Source organism: Mixophyes fleayi, chromosome 5 (genome assembly GCF_038048845.1).
Source record: "Mixophyes fleayi isolate aMixFle1 chromosome 5, aMixFle1.hap1, whole genome shotgun sequence".
In the NCBI taxonomy this organism is placed as follows: Eukaryota; Metazoa; Chordata; class Amphibia; order Anura; family Limnodynastidae; genus Mixophyes; species Mixophyes fleayi.
The window spans coordinates 14,585,006-14,600,629 of record NC_134406.1 but is presented as its reverse complement, the minus strand read 5'-3'; the positions used below and the strand labels follow the sequence as shown (position 1 = coordinate 14,600,629).

General features: G+C 40.5%; 1 protein-coding gene across 1 annotated transcript in view; it reads right to left on the bottom strand.

Moving 5' to 3' along the window:
* Nucleotides 1-15,624, bottom strand: part of ASAP1 (ArfGAP with SH3 domain, ankyrin repeat and PH domain 1) — a 205,368-nt gene that overhangs the window by 150,900 nt on the left and 38,844 nt on the right. The window lies entirely within an intron of this gene.

Genomic DNA, 15,624 nt, shown 5'->3' with positions numbered 1-15,624 from the left:
GAGGGCCTTATTAAGGCTGCATACAGGTGCAGTATATTTTTCATAATTGACTTAACAATTAGCAAAGTGCAGATTGCTATGGATTCTCGCATTTTGCAGTTGTCAGTGTTGATGGCGCACTGCCAGCTGTCATCCGTAGCTGGTATTGCCATGGATCCTCACAATATCCCTCGCCTTTCAGGAATAAACTCTGGATGCAACCCTCTAGGCTTGGCAGGATGCAGTCTGAATAATTTGGTGAGTACAGCAGATGTGTGAACATCAGTAGACTTAATCTAAGAGCAGTCTTTAAGGCCAAAGACCTCACATAGATCTTTGTGAGTCAATGATTGACTATATGATGTTTTTCTGCTGGCCCTCTAGTGAGCATAAGGAGCCATCTTTCGTCTTGGAAACGAGGTACTTCACCATTGGTTTCAGAAGGAAGATGTAAAACACCAGGTGGATTCGGAAGGAAATGGTAGCCATAGCTTGCACCCTACCAGATTTATTTTCCCGATGATTTGGCATGGACCAATGTATTAGGTCCCATTTTGAATGAGGACATCTTCACAGTAATGTTGCATGTGGAGAGCCACACTTTATCGCCCGTTGAGAACAATGGCTTGTCCCATTTCCCCTGGTTCCCAAACCCTCGTTTGGTGAACTGTTAACATTTTCAGCCACTCCTACAGCCTCTTCCCCAGTTGCTGAAGATCCAGCCCTTGTTTGTCTGCAGTAGAAACCCAAAGTAGGCAGAGGAAGATGGGATGACCATTGGGTAGAAAACGTGGTTAAAGTAGAAGGTGGATACTAAAGTAGAGTCATGCACCACGTTGCTTCGTGGGAACTCTGCCCATGCAAGCAATTGTCACCAGTCATCATGTGCATCTGAGACAAAGCACTATAGAAATTGCTTGAAGAATTTGTTAGAATGCTCGCTTTGTTCGACCGGGGGTGGTACCCGAAGGAGAAGGGGATTGAAATTTCCATCCCCATGGAGAAGGCCCCCTAAAACTTAGCCACAAACTGGACCCTTTGGTCGGAAATGATCTCCACGGAAATTAGTGCTGCTGGAAATCTGTGCGGTAGCTTTCCCATTCAAGAGGTGAGTGCTTATCTTGTTGGAAACGGCAACTTATAAATTTGTGTGATTCAGTAAGTGAGTACAGGGCTGCACGTGATGGGGGCAGTGTATGTGAAGAGAGGGATGGAGGTAAGCAGAAAGATGCAGACTGGGCAATATGTGCAGGCTCCTGCAACAGCAAACAGTAATTATGTAAAGGTCGTATCCAACTTGTTTAATTAACCGAGAACTAGGAATGAGAAAAAAAGTTTATGGGTCATAATGGGGACAAAGTTAACATAAGGAAATGTACATTTAACTAGGGGTGAAATCATTTTATAACCCGCAACGGTCACTATTTTTGCAGGACAATCACAATTTCTGGTGGTCTACCAGAAATAGGGTTTGATCTCATGGTAAATGCCCATGGTTTGGTATTTGGGAAGTAATAAGCCGAAGGAACCTGGTTAACTGAGGCATGGATACACTGTAGCAGATAATGGTGCTATACTCTTCTTGAAAACAAGGCTGTGAATATAAATTACTGCTCTGTCTAAAAATGGCATGGTTTATTGGTACCACTCCAATCCTTTCTCCTATATTGTGTTCCTTTTCGCTGTCTGTACCCTTTATAAAGATTTAAGAAAACATTGATGTTAAAACTGTAGCTATTGGAGAATGTGAAGTTTAGGGTGCTAAATGCCACATGTCCAGGAATTCAGGAGTACGCAAAGCATATGTGCGTAAAATACTTAACGCGTGTTTCACTCCGAATACGTGCCTTGATGAATCGGGACCGAAATGGCTGTGCAATTATCTTAAAAATATATCTTAAGAATCCACAAGAACAATACAGAATGAACGTTGGTTTTGGTGATACAAGTCCACTGTACGTACTGGCAGATGGGTATCATCTATTCTCCAATATAATTACCAATCTTACAGAGGGAGCCCAAGATGATTTACAAGAAAATCAAGGATGTGCCTATTACCGAATCCTTAGAGGGATATAAAACACCTGTAGCTAAGCCCACATAGGAATTGAAGGCAGGATAATTATGAAACCCACAGAGAAATCAGGCTTAACTATTATGCAATCTCCAGAGGATTCAACTGCTACCATAGAGTCATAGACATAAAAATCATATTTCACAAACAGTTATTAGAGACACAGGTCTGATTTATTCAAGAGAAAAATAAACTAAGATTTTTATATAAAAGTCTACTGCCAAGACTGCACGGATGAATTACCATACAACTGGCATGAACCAGAGTGGACTTTCACCAGTGTTTACTACTTCATACTTGCCAAGAGTTTAAAATAATTTATCAGGACACTGTCACTCAGGAGACTCTTAAGAGGCAAAGTGGAGTTTCTGCCCATAGTAACCAATCAAAGTCTTTTTTTTTTTTTTTTTTTAGAATGTACTAGATAAATGATAACTATAATCTGATTGGTTGCTATGGGCAACTCCTCCATTTTTACTTTTTAGACGGTTTGATAAATCTACCCCAATGTGCGGTTCTGTATGGGTGGACCTCGATACAGTAGAATTTCCACAACTATATGTTTAATATACTTGTTTTTATTTATTTTCATTTGTTTTTGTATTTTATAAAATGAAGTTTCATAAAATATTAATTTGTCAAACCCAGATTTTAAGCAAATATAATGCCAATTGCATTCAATATAGAGAGGAAGAGGAGTAGTACTGTGAATTTGGTCAATACTGAAAAATGGGAATGTTTCCAGGGAAATATTTAAATGGACTCCGGCGCCGGAAGGGGTAATTCCCAACGCCGGAGAGGTTAAAGCACTGCCGCTAGGCGCAGCATGCATGAGCAAATGTTTTAAATGTATTTATTATAATAAAAATGTATTTTAAAGTATGCGCTGTGGCCCTGGGAAGGTGGTACCCAGCGCTGTGGCCCTGGGAAGGTGGTACCCAGCGCTGCAGCAGTGAATGGGTACTAGGCGCCAGGGAGTGTAAAAATATGATCCAGGTGGTGCAGCGCCTCCTTGGGGAAACCGCATACCGGAGCTCAGAGAGCTCCAGAAGCGGCAGGGCTGGGACTGCTGCCCCGGGATCCGGCTGCTTTCCCCCTGGTACTGTGTTTCGGCCAGGGGGGGGAGTATCAGACCCCGGTGCAGTGAAAGTAATTTTAGGCAGGAGATTTAAAAAAGATATCTCCCGCCTCAGACAGACTAGCACCAGGGAGGAGAGAGGGCTGATCCCCCCTCTCTCTGGCAGATTGTAGACACTCCCCCCTGCCCCTAGCAACAATGTAAAAAGGTGTTAACCCCTCTGAACTGATTTATGTGCAGGTTGCATGAATCAGCCCAGATTGGTTAAAGGGGCAGGAGGCTGGATTACCTCCTGCCAAGCTAGTGTCCACAATTGTATAAAAAGAGCCCTGTTTTACCCGGAAATTATTATTCCATCTGTACCTTTCTGAAGATCCCTAGTACCAAAAACTAGTGTAACTATCCTTATTAGGATGGCTTGAGCTTATAAAACATCACTGCTACAAGACCCTGCTTTGACGCCTATTTACCTGCTCTAAATTTCTGTGGCCACAGATTAGCGCAATCTAATCCATGAGTTGCGACCCAGCATCTAGTACCAATGCTCTGCCTGCTACACTGCAGCTCTGGCCAGTGTGATAGGTGAGGGGGAACCATCCACAGCAACTCTGATCTGAATGCAAGAGGTCAGGCCTAGCAGCCCAGGTGCCCAGCAAGAGGATACCATAGCAGTGAGAGTTACCAGAAGGTAGCGGTCCTAGGTGCCGGTGAAGGAGCCCCGTTGTGGCAGCAGGCCCCTCCTACTGCGGTTAGATGGGCACAATTTGAGATAAAAAAAGGGGACAGTGGAAAGGCAAGCCCAGCCGGTCCCCAGCAACAACGGACAGGGTGGAATAGGAGGTCCATCCTGTCACAGGTAGTCTTTAGGGTTATAATCATGTCCAGTGATTATTCTATGTGCCTATTTTGCAATGATAGTGTCTTAGTATACAGAGTCACATGCATCTTGTAATATGAACATCTTTAAAAGAGTAATAAATATGCCAGGAGTACCAGTGTGTGCATGTACACCTGGTAGAATTGTGGGATACGTAGGAAGTGTTATTACCCTATTTGTGCACAACTATTAATTTAATAAAAACACATTATTATGTTGTGTAAATTTATGGTAATGCGGTCAGATATAGAAGAGAGAATAATGTTTTATTAACAAAGTTGTAGTTACTGCATAAATAGGTAAATATAACACCTCCATATCCGTAGTTTATACCATTAAAATTAATTAGCAATCGTCTTTTTTTTTTTAGCAGTACGTATGGTAATGTCAATTAAACAATGTGTTTAAAAGTATGCGTCTTAATATAATATAGCAATGACACTATTTTTTCAGCGCTATAAGCTGAAGGTGTTAATCCCTAATCAGCCAATCAGAAGCAGCTAGCTAGTACTGCTGAAAGTCATTATTATAGTGTATATTTCTAGCACCCGCAAGACACGCATTTCCTGGGGTAACTGCGAATACATCCACATCTAATGGAGTTGCCATTATGTTGAACGCGTCCTTACTGTGCTTCTAACCTTGCCTCCCCTTTCCCCCCCTCATTTCACCTCTCTGGGCGTAAGGAGTCGTAAGTCACAGATACGCAAAGATCTTGGCACGGGCATATGTGCATGCATTTATTTTTGTGCACATGCGCAGAACTGAATCTTCGGGGGAAAAATGTAAATAATTTTATGAACCTTTTAGTTACTTTCTTGCTTTTGGTTATTTGTTTTTCTTCTTGCCTCTTCATGTATACAGCCTCAGGTGTGTGTGTGTGTATGTTGATAAGGATCATTTTAGCTTTCAAGCCATTCAGTTAAGGTAGAACTGATGTAAACCAATATGTATTGCCCGCTTTGCCACTCTCCAGGGTATGAATATATACAATCTACATGGACTTATAAAATAAGGGTTCTCAGTTTTTTTGAGTTTAGTTTTTCTCCCATAAAAAAGCCAGGATCCCTGCTGACACTGCCAGCACATTGTATTATTGTAATGCAATAACACAGGACAGGATATCGCCATGGGTTAACGCCTGATATCCTATAACACCATGAAGTCATCCTACTGAGTGCACCCATGCAGAACATTTTTGTTATGTGTGAACCCTTAAAGCAAGCAGAACAGAGATCTGCCGGCGACGGTAGCTGCACAATAGCCACTGAATCAGCAAATGCTACAGCGCCCTATGTTATAAAGCAATAAATCTGCTGAGCTCTTATGATTGATGTTACCGACCAGGAAGTGATATAATTCCAATAACTGTTTGTCTCATTTTTTTTCTTTCTTTGTGACCACTTCAGGATCATATTCCAGTCCAGGCGTCTGCAGTAAGTTAAACACGGATGGTTCTATAGGACCGGTAAATGCCAGTCAGTGTTTTTTTTATATAGACAGTGGATTGGCGTGAGTCACCAGCAGGATTAGGATGGCACTGATTGAGTTACAGCTTACGGCCCCCTTGATAATATACGACCCATAGCATCTCATTCCTTTCTATTCTCTGCTCCAAACTATAAATATTAAGATCTTTTAGTCTTTCCGGGTAAGTTTTGTGCTGTAGGCCATTCACTAATAAAAGGTTGTCTTGCTGGCAATCATCCAGAGATGTATATACCTACCTTGATACATTTATGTCTTAGAATTCTGATTTTTGATTATTCTGCATTAAACATAATCTCAACAGCTTAGAATTTACAGATTATTCTTGAAAAATTGACCTTCAGTTTAGCCTATAAAAATGCTACATAGAGGATCTTAAGAAAATCAACTTTACATTTCATTGTACAAATAAGCTATTAAGTATTTGTGTGCTACATGAAAAAACAGTCAGTATTTAACTTATGTGCAAAACAGAATACTAATTTGCACCCCTTGCATTGTAACATGGTTTTGTCCAGGAGACTGAAATAAGAAGTTTCTCAAGTTAAGATCCTTAATGAATCAGGCCCAATATTCTTAAGTTATCGTTTCGAAAAATGTGTGATATGTGCAGGAGTGTAGGAAAAATGCTTTCAGTTAGTCATGAATAAATTATGTAGCCTTTAATTCTGTGAATCAATTAAAGTAACTTATTTCATGACAATGCTAACCTGGACGTCTAGAAATCCTGATGTTTGCATTGTATTTGCTTATCACATTGTCAACAATATATATTTTTTGCTTTGTAATTTAATTAAAATAATCATTATTTTACAGATATCATGTAAATGTGACAAAATGAATGTTCTTGTTAGACAGTCGCGGCGGCCGCGGGCACCACCGCAACACACATTACCTCTCTCCGACGTCCCGGCCGTCGCCATGACGACCAAGACCTCACGCCGAAAATAGGCTGTAGGCGCTCCGGCAGGCTGAGTAGCCGGGCGCATGTGTGACAGGCTAGCCTGTGGGCTGATTAATCTCCAGGGGCTGTGCTTGATTCAGAGCTAGGCTCTGATTGGTGGTCTTCAGTACTTAAGGCAGTGAGGTCTGCAGCCTCACTGCCGGTTATAGTTCCTGTGTCCAGTCAGCTTAACCTGCTCCCTGCCTTGTTCCTGTTTTTTGGACTCGCTGCTGATTTCCCGTGTATGACCCTTGGCTTGGATTTGGACTTTGCTTGTGCTTCTTGTGACCTCTGGCTTAATTACCGATATCCCTGTCTGCTCGTGACCCCTGACCTCTGGCTTGTATACCGTACTCCCTGTCTGCTAGTGACCCCTGACCTCTGCTTGGACCCCACTACGCTTGCCTGGGTTCTCCCCAGCCGGTACACACTTCACGACCCTCTTTCAGTCTGCGGCCCAGTCTGTCCCCACCATCAGGGGCTTCAGTGAACACCTGACTGACGGAGTAGACTCCGGGTTGTGTTGTGCCGGCTGGAGGGGTTCCTAACAGTTCTATAGAATAACAATTATGTGTTATGTTATATGCCTTTGACATTATATCATAGTCTCTTATTTGTGAAATTTTAATTGATGTAATATAAAATTGTATCTGCATATCTAATTATCTATCTATCTACACACATGTATACATGGCTTACAATATCTAAGTACATAATTCTCAGTAATTTGTAATGTGTTAAACATGTATTTCTTGCATGAGTAACTCTGCTAATAACTGGATTGCTCACTAATGAATAATACACTAACACCTCTTGCTGCGCTAGTACTATTATTATATTAATCCTGATTACACTAAGCACAGACCTGGAGATGACTGGCAGCAAATTACATAAGCTTACAAGCACAGGGCTGTTTTGATGGAGCAGAGTTTGCACAGAAGGGATGATCTACCCAAGAGTATGAGAAGACTAAACTGGGCTCCTAAATTGTGACTGAGGCTGCTCAGCCTTAGCCAGCTTTTAATAAAATAGTCTTGAGCTGTGACTGTTGCATGCTCTATAATTGACACAAATATGAAAACAAAACCTTGAGCCTACAAGTGAATTACGGAGCCGTTCGTGATATCATTTTGATGAGAGCAAAAATCTAATAAAAAGCTTGGCTTATGGTGCATACATGATTGTGCGCTGGTTCGGTTTATATGGCTTTACATAAGCTGTGGAGCATTTTGCTTTACAAATCAAAAATAAAAATAATTATGACCATATGTGCCAACTTTTTTTGCGAGTGCGTAGGGAGGTGGGGCACAGTGAATTGCTTCCTTTTGGCCCCGCCCTACAATGATGCAAATGCTGGAGAGTGACTTGCTCTCTCTCGGGAGTCGGGAGTTTCCTGGGCATTGAGAGTAAGTATGATAATGATAGAGCTGCTTTATAATTCCAGTGTGGCCCTGGATGTTGTGAGGACACCTGGGATGGAACCGTAGTTCTCTAGGTACCCGACATTCTAGGTTCACAGATCACACAGGTAAGGAAACAAGAAAGATATAATAACCGCTTTATTTATTAAATGTGTAAACACAAAGTAAGTGCAAGGAGAAATGTATTACCCCACCAAATATAACAAAGTGTCAGTAACTTCACCAGTGTCAACAAAAACCCCAACGAAGTCCCCAGCAGGTTACATCACAGCTCAGTCTCAACAGTCACAAACTCCCGGCAACAAAGTCCCCAGTTGAACAATCAAGGTAGGCCAGGTGTTCCGGTCAGTGGGTCTGTGTACTTGCTGATCCTGGTCACTTGACCAACTCTACACCAGCTTGGTGGGACTCTGGGTATCAGTCTCCCTATGGATGTAGGCTCATCAATTCCAGAGAATCTACGAGTATCTGCCGATGGAGTGATAACAAATCGGTCCCAAAGATGCATCACCCGATCTGACTGAGCAGGTTCCTGGTTCAAACAATCTCCTCTGGCACTGACAGAGTACGACTACTCAACATCAGTCCAAGTCCTTCTCCAAGAAAATCCAACAGCAACCACCACAACGTCCCTCCAGCGTTCCCTTTTTAACTCCCTTCGACATCCCCCAGTTCTTGCCTCCTCCCTGGGCCATGATCCCTTTTCCTTGGTGGTGGCTGGACTCTAGGTGGTAACAGGGTTGGAGGTAGAATATGACCTTAGCAATAGCCCACCTGCTGTTTCCCTGGGGCAATGACACCTCCTGATCTTAGATAGAGCCCAGACCCTCCTGTTCTTAACCCCTTCTACTACTTTGTGATGTGTCAAGGTCCCCAGTTGTGGGACAATGTAGCCCAATTGGCCCACTGACGAACCAAGTTGGCCCGATATTTCCACTGTGGTGACCGGTCTCAGCATAGATGTCACCATTCTAAGCCCGTCACGACACCTGCATCCAGTATCTCACCTTTACCTATCAGCACCACGTGCACAGGTTTTACGTGACTGCAGATTGTTCTTGCTCTGTGCTTACCAAACAAGAAAGTAGGGGGTGCATACATGGCATACAAAAAATACATTTTGTCAAATTCCACATTACATTTTAATACATTCCTGGCAGATATATAAAATATAGACATAATTATGGTATGTATGAATCCTGCACTAGTATAGTGAATTATATTTGAATGGATGAGGTCTGCATTGCCACTTGGTGGTCGTAAATGGTACTGCAATTTTCTAAAATTAACTTTCTTTTATTTTAAACAGTACTTCTTAACTTGAGGGGATGCCAGACACCTGGAAACCCCCCATAAACACATCAACATCTAGTTCCAGAGATCCATAGTACATGGTCATAGTTGCCAACATTTTAAAAATGATTTTCAGGCACACTTTAATGGACTTTGGTGCATTACAACACTGCACTTAGGTTCTCTGTCTCTGACAATTGGCAGTCAAGCCTGACACCCAGTACTACTGCACATCACTATACAATTCCCTGTACAAATATTGTATTATAAAAATGACCACAAGTGTAAAAGAATAATAAAGTCCTTTTTTTGAACACACGTTTATGGGGAAGACTCTCCTGCTCCCTTCTTGAGATGTGTGAACTGAATTGTCTGAGATTCCGCAAATCGATATTACCCACAAGAGAATCTGGCCAATAATAGTACATGGAACGTAAAGCATCAACAAATGTCACGTCTTAACCTGGTATGCGGCCGACGGCTAGGCATTCATTCGGTGGACATTGCGAAAGTCGGCAAATTTACATTGACAATTCAAATGCCGACAGTATTATTAGGTCGACAATTCAAAAGTGGACAGTATTATTAGGTAGACAATTCAAATGTACATAGTATTATATGGTTAGAGATAGAGTTAGGAATATTACTGTTGATCATGTAACTGTCGTACATAAGCATCACATGCCTTAGTCTTGTAAAAGGAGCTTACAGCCCGGTGGGCATTGTGTCTTCTTGTATCATACTATAGGGAAAATGTCTATGGAGCTCTCTGTGACATGATTTTCAGTAGCTTAGATTACTGTACAACCATGCATGTGTGTACACTGCTTTTACTACATAGCATTGTAAGCAGTACTGCAGCACTGCCTGCCTGATGTATCTTATTGTTAATCATTAAAGCACCCTCAGTACTACACCCAACACAACAAAGAATAACTGTTTTCTGTAGCTATTACAGCCATTATCTATCTAGCTGTAGATATATTCAGATAACTCACCTTGATCTTAACCAGCATATTTTTTTACAACACATCAGTAAAAAATGCAATTGTATCTAGTATCTTTCATTAGAAGTATTACATATATATATATATATATATATATATATATATATATGTACAGAAGCAAACATACCATGTTATATTAATCAGTATCGTTTTTTAACCTTATTGCCTGGCGCAAAACTCCCTCTAATTAAAGCCCTTTTTGATTGTGAAGCCGCAAAATCCAACTTCTTGTTGACTCTCAGTTACTTTATGGAGAATGATGTCTTGCATTAGAAGCAAGGTAGCCACAAAAGACGTGGTTTTGTAGCTATGAGTCAAATAGATTACCTTAAGAACTGGCCAGCACTCTATGTCTGCAGTTCATGTGATAATCAATATTTAAATTCATCCCATTGACTATTTGCGGCAAATTAACATTTATTCTCGCCTGATGCTCTATAGCGGTCAGATGGTGATTTTGATATGGGCAAAAGTGCTCAGACTACTCCACATGATACAATAAAGGAAGCAATGCTGAAGTTAGTGGTACTGAAGAACAGTGTTGCTGATAGAATTTGAAACATAGAATTTGATGGCAGATAACAACCATTAAGGTCATCTAGTCTGCTCATTTTTTTATCCAACATTATTTGATCCTTCGCTTTCTTCAGATGGAGGCTTTATGTCTACCCAACACATGTTTAAATTCCCCTTTGTAGGGAGGCTATTCCAAATATCCACCACCTTTCTGTCAGAAGAAATGTTTTCGCTAAACCTAAAATCTGTCTAAACCTACTACCTTAATACTTCTGTTCCTCTGTAGAATGCAGAAACTCTTGACTGATTCTAACATATCCACCCTCTTCCCATCACTTAATTTCCCTTCTCTTCTGCTCTCTCTTTTGCATGCAATACATATTTAGGTCTTTTAGCCTTTCCTGCAGTGGTCAAAGGGGAATGTAAGTGAATGGAATTTTATAGTTTTACAATGAAGGCAGTAGGAGAATTGGCGGTATGGCATACCATCGTATACACCCCTTTTTCCACCACTGTTTTTCTGGTACATTTTGTGATGTAGATCATACATCATTTTAGTGTGTCGTCTGTGAAGCTCTATAAAGGGGGGGGGGGGTATGAACAAGAATGGACCATTGGGATTACTTTTATTAGGATTTTTTTCAAAGATTACAATATTGGAATTCTTACAGATGAAGAATCTGGTGGTTGGTGAGTATTACTGTTTTTTTAATCTGTTTAAAATAAATTTATTGGTAAAATGAGGAATGTGGTTTATTTATATTGTGTTTCCACATTACACGTTTGGCTGGCATGGTATGCTGGCACTTGTGGTGCCCCAAGTGCTAACATGCCCTGGCAGCCTTGGGTATGTTAGTGGTTGTAGTACTACAAGCACCAGCACCATTGGGTACCCCTAGGGGTGGAGCTGCATTTGTTTTTGTGTCCCCTATCTCCATAGGGAATCCAGCTCTGTGCTGACCAGCCTGGGGCTGGTTGACATTACGGCATGGGGGAACCCACGCTGCGGGTTCCCCTACTATAGAGCCACAATCCCGGATGGCACAGCCTAGTGCTGGTTCTAGTAAAATCGTGGGGATCTCACGCTCTTGTCCCCCCCCATCTTGCTAGCACCAGCCTAGTCTGGCAGCACTAGGGTTAATCTGATTGGGGGTGGGGGCATGCTCTTTTTATTTATTTATTTATATGTTTAACCCTTTGTGTGCTGACGAGTTCTGCCAGCACAAGTTTTTATGTGTTTTGGGAGGGGGGGAGTAGTTTTAAGCTTTTATTAGTGTTTGCATTTCTTTTTTATAACTGTTTTGTGCTTGTTCAATGTCAGCATAGTGACATTACTACTATGGACAGTAACAATGTCTATATTTTAAATGTGGACAGAATGAATCTGTCGACATTTAACATCCCCATTATGGTGTAGACAGGATAAATGTCAACAGATTCACCGTCGGAAAAATCATACGAAACCTGGGTAGAAAGATTGATAATGTGCACCCCAGCTTAGAACTTGATTTCATCAATAAACTTGCCGCTGATCACTGCGTAGCACGCCTGTCGGTCATTTAGTAAACCACTCCCGCTGTATGCAGACGTTATCGACCTGATGCAATTGTAGGTCTATCCCAGTCCTTAGTAAGAGAACACCAGGGTATTCTACAATATTTTATAAGCTTTCTTATGACAACAATTGGATTCTAATGAATTATTCTTCACTGAAACAATACAGGTTTAAGTATTGCTGCCATTAGTATTCTCTCTTGCTTTTAGGGTGAAAAGGGAAATTAATTTGTTTAGGCTGGAAATTAATTAAATTCACAGCATGCGCGTGAGTCTGCCAAATTACCTTTACACAACTCCTGTCTCTCTTACCCAACACAATAGAATGCAGAAATTTAAATTGACAATTATGCTCAATATCTACTCAGATGCTTTCCAAAACTATGCAACTTACAATTAAATTTACTTCCTAAAACTTGTTTTTCATACCTATTAGATAGATAAATGATAGATAGATAGATAGATATGAGATAGATAGATAGATAAATGATAGATAGGTAGATAGATAGATAGATAGATAGATGTGACATAGATATACTGTATAATAAATAGATCTGAGATAGATATGACATAGATAAAAGCTAGATATGATATGCATAGATTGATATAAAATATAGATATGAGCTAGATATATTTGAGATACCTTAATAGATAGATATCAGGGGCGCACGGAGCATTTTTAAGGAGGGGTTTCCCCTCCACCGAAAAAAAAAAAACAATGAGAAAGCTGCCGCGCATGCGCAGCAGCTCCGTTTAGGCAGCACTGTACTATACAGCAGCCGCGGCGCTGTCAAAGAAGCGTCCGCGGCAGTGCTGTATACAATACAGCACCGCCATGGACGCTTCTATGACAGCACCGCGGCTGCTGTATAGTACAGTGCCGCTATGTAGGGCACTTTTTTAGCGGAGGGGGGGGGTTTCTGGAGACCCAGAAACCCCCCCCCCCTGCGTGCGCCACTGGATATATATGAGATAGATAGATAGTAGATATGTGAGAGATAGATAGATATGAGATAGATATATTTGAGATAACTAGATAGATATGAGATGGATAGATAGATAGATATATAGATAGATATGACATAGCTAAAAGCTAGATATGATATGCATAGATTGATATAAAATATAGATATGAGCTAGATATATTTGAGATACCTTAATAGATAGATAGATAGATAGATATGAGATAGATAGATAGATAGATAGATAGATATATTTGAGATACCTTAATAGATAGATAGATAGATAGATATATTTGAGATAACTAGATAGATATGAGATGGATAGATAGATAGATAGATAGATAGATAGATATATTTGAGATAACTAGATAGATATGAGATGGATGGATAGATAGATAGATCGATCTACCTTATTTGTATATAATTTGATAATGTAATGAAATATCATATACATAGTTATAATAAATGTAAAATGTAATGAAATACAAACTCGATACATACAATTCTTATTTTCCCCTTTAAAAATCACATTGGGATCTGATTTCCTGCCATAGTCCAAATAGAAATGTCAATTAAGTAATGAGACGGCCACGGCTTGATATAGTTTAGCTTCAAAACTGATGATTTAAATGCTATCAGCTGGAGGGGTCAGGACGCAATCAGCCAATCAGAAGAGGCTAGCTTGTACCGCAACAGTCATCATCATCATTGTGTATCCAGCAGACACATAATATATACTCTTACCGCTCACCTCTGCCCGCCCCGTTCTGTGCAAGTCAAAAAGACGTAAAGATGTATATACTGACGTATGTGTTTTTTGTGCTCATGTGCAGTATGAACATTCGTATCTTATACAAAAAAAACAAACAAACAAACAGACGTACACCCAACTCTAAGTGAGTTCCATACTGAATGTTGTGTACAGTGTGAGGACATTAGAGTAAAATGCCTATTTTTCTAGATTTTACCAGGTCTGTCACATTATTTGTGATGGGAAACCTCTACATGGGTTTTCTACCTTCAGATAACTTTGATATATGAGTCTGTGCATGCGCTCCTGCAATTTTTTACTGAATATGTTTATACTTTATCTTTCCGGCTTCCTTTTACTCTTGTTGGCCATGTAGTTATTTCATTAGACGGAGATTTCAGCTTTCATTGCAATGGGATAGATACAAAGATGCTCTGGGTACAATCGTATCCAATGTAGAGACAGCAGAGCTGTGTCATATCCCAGTGCAGTGAGAATAAATGTTTTTTTCTAGCAACATATGTTGCAAAACTTACTCTCCTGGCTATTACGCCTTTGTAGAATCTTTTTTTCTCCTGTTTTTAAAGCAGCAATCAATTTTTTTTCCCATTAAATAGCAAGTTATGTACTATTTAAGCATGTATCTTATAGTTTCTTAGCTATCATACAAATCTTTATCTCCTTTTCAAAAGTTCTCTGGCTGGCAAACAAAAAACGGCTGCCATACACAGGATGTTACACAGGCATAGGCTCACAGCTCTCAGCATGTCATGTGATGGTATAGGGGGGAGATGGAGGAAGTCACATGGCATAAAGAGCTCAGAGGGGCATTCCAAAGCCTCTCTGCTCACTACATCGTGTGCCATGTGACTGTGGTTGCCATGGTACCCCAGCATCATAAATAATTAATAGCAGCCTGACGAAAAAAAAAAGCAAACAAGGGATAATGATGAATACCAAAATTCTTCTTATAGCCTGACTCAGTGCTTTATGTTAAATTCACACACCTGATATTTTTCATGGGATTGCTGCTTTAATATCTACTGAGGTAACTTGTGCATGTTATGGAATTGTAAGCCAAAAAACTAATTTCAACACAGAAGTCATTCGAAATGAGTCGCTCGCCAACAAACCAGGCATTTGTTGCATGCTCCACTTAGATTAGTTTTAATGTGAATTTGAAATAAAACAGTATTATATTACTGCTTATTATAAGTACCTTTGTTAGAGCCAAGCGGCGTTAGCAGAGTTGTGCTATTGTTCTCTATATCAGTTCCTACAAAAGCCATGTTGGCTGCTCATCCTAGGAGAAACCCAGTGGCTGCAGTATACAGTATAATTGAAACCAGGCTCTTAACGTGTGGTACACATGTCTGCACTTATCTCCGAAAATACAGGATCATTTCAGTTCATGCAGGAGAAAAGCTGCATTCTAGATCCTCTTCCTGCAGTGTGTAATTTACAACTTGATTTTTGTATGGATAAAGTTGGATTATTTTTTCTAGGCAGCCCAGGGAGTAAACAAGTTGAGTGTAATATCACATGCTAAATTCACTGACTCATCATTTCCTGGGTTTTTTTTTTGCCATGTGTGTCCATGTAGTAATTGAAACTTCAACTTTCCAGGCACCAGCTGTTTCCTGAATAAACATCAGAAAATCGCCAATACCGGAGACACCGA